Source organism: Hermetia illucens, chromosome 3 (genome assembly GCF_905115235.1).
Source record: "Hermetia illucens chromosome 3, iHerIll2.2.curated.20191125, whole genome shotgun sequence".
NCBI classification, from domain to species: Eukaryota; Metazoa; Arthropoda; class Insecta; order Diptera; family Stratiomyidae; genus Hermetia; species Hermetia illucens.
Window position 1 is genome coordinate 173,589,331 of NC_051851.1, and position 5,620 is coordinate 173,594,950.

Genomic DNA, 5,620 nt, shown 5'->3' on the forward strand with positions numbered 1-5,620 from the left:
TACAATGGAAGAATACCACACAGCTCGGCACACTAGTCGCTTGCAAACATAGAGTATCTTTGCTATTCCCGAACCACATGTGCATGTACTTGTCGACTGTTATCGAGGGGATGAATTTGCAACCACATCTAGTCCGCGAGTTATCTCGGTACGATCTGGATAATCGACTGGCCATCAATGTTGACACTGAACACATTACGTTACTTGCATAGTATCCGACAAATGGACCGTGAAGCCAATAGATACAATGCAGTAAAAGATACTGAGCCGCCTTTCATGGTTGTCCATTTGCACTAAATACTGGGCAGTAATAATGTTTTGACCTCAGATAGATTGGGCTGTATGCAGAATGGAGCACATCTATCGGATATGCATGATAAAAAAGCGTTCGTACCAGTCACATGTGCATGGAACCTTGATAATAGACTGTAATCACAGCTTGACATTACATTGCCAGCAGTGATAATGGATTGAAACGATTCTATCTATGCAATTCGAAGCGATGTCGGTATCTGGAAGCGTAACTTAATCGTTGGAATCTGAGAATGTTGTGGCAGATTTTTGGTTTTCGAGAGAGGGTGTGGGTGACCATGTAAATATTTCCAGGGATAGAAAGCCGAATGTTTCCCCAACAAAATGAATCTGTGGAAGTTCTGATGGTTGGATTGTACCCCTTTGGTTAGGTTATTTTTATTTTCGAGCCTTCGCTGTTCTTTATATTCCTTTCTTGACCGTTAACTACCCCTATCTATCTTGTTTAAGCAGCCTACCACGGTGCTCTATAATCCCCCTTCAGTGTTCGATTTTTTACTTATTATTTTTTCATGCTGGTCACGGCATAAACTTCCTAAAACGCCTAAAGCCCCCACCACACAATTTGAATGAACAAACAACATAAAAGCATGAAAGTACCTCCCCCGACCCAAATATGCATTCAAGTCCGAAGCACCAACAACAATACTCACCAGCTCTGAGTGGGTTGACTTTTAAGCGTGAAATAATTCCAGGGGTCATTGCTAAATCCTTCTCGCAACTGGACTTCCTGGTTCAAATGGTCCTTCCTCGGGCACAACTCTTTCACAGAAAATCACAAACAAGAGAATCCTTTCTACGTTACTACGTATAGCATCGTGAAATGTCTACGAATATTCTGAGGCGGGAAAATCGAAGGGCACAACGTTGCAAAGGACGAAAACCAGAAAACACTAATCCAACTCCAGAGTAACGTTCAACTCAACACGCGACTGACCTGCATGTAAATGCTCGCCCGCGGCTCATCAGCAACAAATCGAGTCCTAATGCTTTGCCGATCCTGAAATACTTTCGTTTTGGGACTATTGCGAGTAAAGCTGTGGAGAAATGAAGGAAAAACACACGAAAAGGATATAATAACTTCAAGCTAGAAACTACCAAACTTTAGTCCTAACTAGGAACGCAACTCCATGTCTATATGCTCCCTAGTTCGTACGAGGGGGGTGTTAATTTGATAGTCCTAGGGTGGCAGTTGTGAGTGTAGCTTCACCCGTAAAAAGACGCCACTCTAGCCAAAGACTGACCTAGGTATGGTTGCGTAGGTGTACATTGACCTGCAAGGATTGCTACTGAAATCCTCAAACGATGAAAGGACGCCAAATACATACCCCCTTCTAACAACCCCGGGGACTACAGGTAAAGCAATGAAATAGACAAATTACAGGTTATTAGTACGAAGCGCCAACTACTTACGAGCGAACCAAAGGCAACGTAGTAACTAAATTTTGGGCTATAACATCCATAATTGTAGGATCCGCATGGTACCACCGAGCTCGTGGACAGTCATTAGGGGATGGCTACTACCCTTTCCGAGGAATACTTCGCAAATTCTTGGAAACTTCTTTAATCGGATTCGTCATAGGAAACAGATTGTCATAGGGTTACCTTTTCATTGCGTGGTGCTTAGATTTTAGTGGGTTCGTCTCTTATCTAATATCTTCTGCGAGTCTGTGTGGCAGTTAAGATACGGTTTCTCAATCCGCTTGCCGTTTATATGCTTTAAGCCGGTTTGAGTATTCAGTGTGGAACGTGAATCGTTTTCAATTAAGTTGAAGCTTTCCATGGTTCATGTTTGCGCTGAAGTCGACATAAGGGTGTACATTTTTGAAATTTGGTATCGATTCAATACGGACTTCTGCCGAAAGAAGATGATTATATTAAGCAAGTACGAGAGAGAATCAAGTATAAATCAGAATTTCCTATTCACAAGTTTTATTTTAAAATTACATAAAAATTAAAAGTATTCAATTTTGCCTCATTATCACCTGATTTTTATAAGCAGGAGTAGCGACCCGACATGGCAACGACGTAAATATGGCAATGTCCTGCTTTTGATGTCAATCACAGTAGCGTCATAGTCGGATCTACTCAACGTACGCATTATTCAAATGCAGTCAGTTTTCGTATATCAACTTGTTAATGGGCTTTATTCAGTCTCTCAATAAAGATATTGTTTTTCCGTACTACAAGATATCATCCTCTCTTCATATTCCCGGCAATTCTCTATACGTCTTTTCACATTACAACATAAATAAAGTAGGAACGGGGAGAAGTCAATTGTATATCAAATCTCCTTTAGCTATTCTTGGTGTCCTTCAATCTGTTCTTTAAGGATATTAGGGGTATGGTTCTCATATAGAGACAAATGCATACAAAATAAAGGAATTTTCGAGGGCTGCCAAGGATAAATCTTCTCAATCTCCCCAAATTAAGAACGCGGAGTAGGGTACTGAATGGTCATAAAAAGGAATTGTTTCGCTACTTCGAAAAATTATCCCTTTCAGAAGATATTTACATGCCTTTGCATATATCGTTTGAATCTCATTTCAGAGTCTCCCAAACCATTCAGAGATCCTAGAAAGATTCACTGTAGGATGCTCGGTTAGGTTATTAGAGTTAAACTCCAAAATTTATGGAAAGATGCTCAATATATATCAAGATGTATGTAAGACCAGTAGGACTACAAAGAAGTGGTCTGGTTCGGAGTTTTCAGGTTGAGGTCCTTTAATTTGGCATAGCCACACACGAACTCCTCGCGGTGTCCGCAGAAAACCATCTTCGGCTGACCCAAAAGTGTGTACTGCTAGATTATGATTAGTTTCGTCCAACTGATGAGGATCGATTTACCTGCTGGTCATGTGTTAGGGGCGAGCGGATTCGACGGGGGATGAAGCGAAGCAATAGCCCGGGGATTGTCCTACTTGCACCGGAAAAGGCACTAATAGGACCTCAAGCTAAGGTGGAACAACTTAGTCTCTAGTATGTGGCCTCTGAATACCTTGGGCCGCTTCAGTTTCAAGTAAGATCCTTATTTTTGTAGTTTGACTACCCTGAGTGATCATTTTCCCAATTTGGGGGACCAAGACATGAACTCAACAAATGAGAGCAAAAAACGGCCAATAGATGAAGAACAGGTGGTGATGTTAGGCGCATCGTCAGAGGACAAGCTGGTGCTATCCAGCCAGGAAGCCCTAGCGGTGGAAGGCAGTACAGTCGGTGCCAGACGTGGCACCATGTGCAGAAAGTAACAACAGGGACCTGCAGAAGCGAGGCGGAAGGCTGACTAGCTGTCATTGAACTGGACAGAGCGAGTACCAACGCTAGTACTTTTAACCCGGAATGGTCGATATCGGGGAAAGTCCGAAAAGCAAGGGCTGACAAGGATATTGGCCACTAGAAATCAAGAGCCAGTACCAGGAGGCCATATATATTCTAAACAAGATTGCGAAGCTAACCGTACCACTTTCATGTGCAATCGACCTCAAGATTAGGTCGAACTACAAGAAAAGCAGACTGTGCGCTTGGGCGTCAGGTAACATCTGTCAATAGAGAATCAGCACCAGTGAACCGACGAGACACGTACTGCAGAAACCTTTAGCGATATGGCAACGAGTCACTTGCGTATGATGCCTGCGGATGGTAATCCCGCCATTGAAACTAATGCCGGAGCTGGGGACCAGTAGTGAGGCCTGGCTGTCGGAGATGGTTATTAAGCATCTCCTAGACGGTGAAGGGAAACAGGGAAATCCATCCTCTGATTTGATTCCTCCTAGTTCAGTTTAGTTTAAGGAGGGGGGGACGCCGCTCCCCGAAAATTGATTATTCAATAGTCTTCCGTCAGCATCGTTCGCAGGCTCTTTCAAGTCTGAAAACATTTTCTAAAGGTAGAGGGTGCGCAGATTCTTCATTGTAGAAAACCTCGTCATCTGAGATCTGAGAATTCCGGGCAGCTATTTATGAAATACCGGGTCTCCTCATACTGACTGCATATAGTGGAAACCACCAGATCAATTTTCGCCGTAAGGTAGTTTAAGAGGTGTCCCTTTAAAAGACTTACTAGAGTTTTCATGTTCCGCTTCCTAACGGACAAGAAAAATACTGCTCTAGCGGCTCCCGGCTCTTTCACAATGATTTTCACCTGGGCCCAAGAATTCACACTCTCTTGTCTCTGAATTCTCCTACTCGGTGGGTTCCAGGGAATTTCTCGATTCGTTCGTCGCTTTAACCAGCTACCCTTGGAAGGGCACAAAGCTCAAGGTTATCTTATAAGACTAGATTCACATGTCGGTTGTATCTGGTGTCCGAGGATCCACATGTGAAAAGAAAAGCTCTTCCAATTCTTGCGCCCTCAAAATCCCTGGATCCCAATGGGCGACTGGGTAGTTATCATGGAGAAGAAATCTTAGGTGAACAGTCAAACTTTTCTGCTCAGCATAAATGGAGAGTTTCTGGAGGCATTGCAAAAGGCGCTTTAGTGTGCAGTTCGGAATTAGGAACGCGGAGGTGAAGTGCAAAACTAGGGGAAAATATTAATACAGGAATCCTGGTTTGATTATACTTCAGGATAAAGCCACATAATTCAGCAAGGCCTCACTTGACCTCCCCGAGATGACCACTGGAAATAGCCTGTCGAGGATCTGTTTGTCTGCTGGTCATGTATTGAGGGCGACTGGATTTGACGGGGGGATGAACCGAAGCAACAGCCCGGAGATGTGGCTAACGGAGAGCTTGATCTCTAGTATGCAGTGTCTGAACTCCTTGGACACTGGTTTGAATTAAGATTCTTACCCTTCTAATTGGGGTAGTGGGGGTGCACATTTTTTCCAGATTACTGATGGAACCAAGACATGGACTTGTGGCGAGGCAGTTTTCGCGGCATTCGAAATTTAATGGAGAGGAGGAGGAGGAGGGAATCGAGAAATTCCCTGAAACCCACCGAGTGGGAGAATTCAGAGACAAGAGAATGTGAATCGTTGCGAATGCGAGTGGACAGATGACGCCACCGGCGCTCTCCACTCAGTTTAGACCTCGCCACAAAACAAGGGCTGCAAACTGCACAACCGCTCGGATTCCAACCAACCTCTGCAAACAGGAAAATAATCCCGTTAGCGTAAAACTAGTGCCGAAGCAGTGTACCAGTAGTGAGCCCGGGCTGTCGGAAACGGTGATCGAGCATCTCCTGGACGGTGAAGGGCTACGGGGAAATCCATCCTCAACTTTGATTCCTTCTAGTTTAGTTGAGTTTAGTGGCGGCTACTCCAAGTACTCAGGTCTTTATTGGACCCATTATACAATCCCTAGAAGTCGA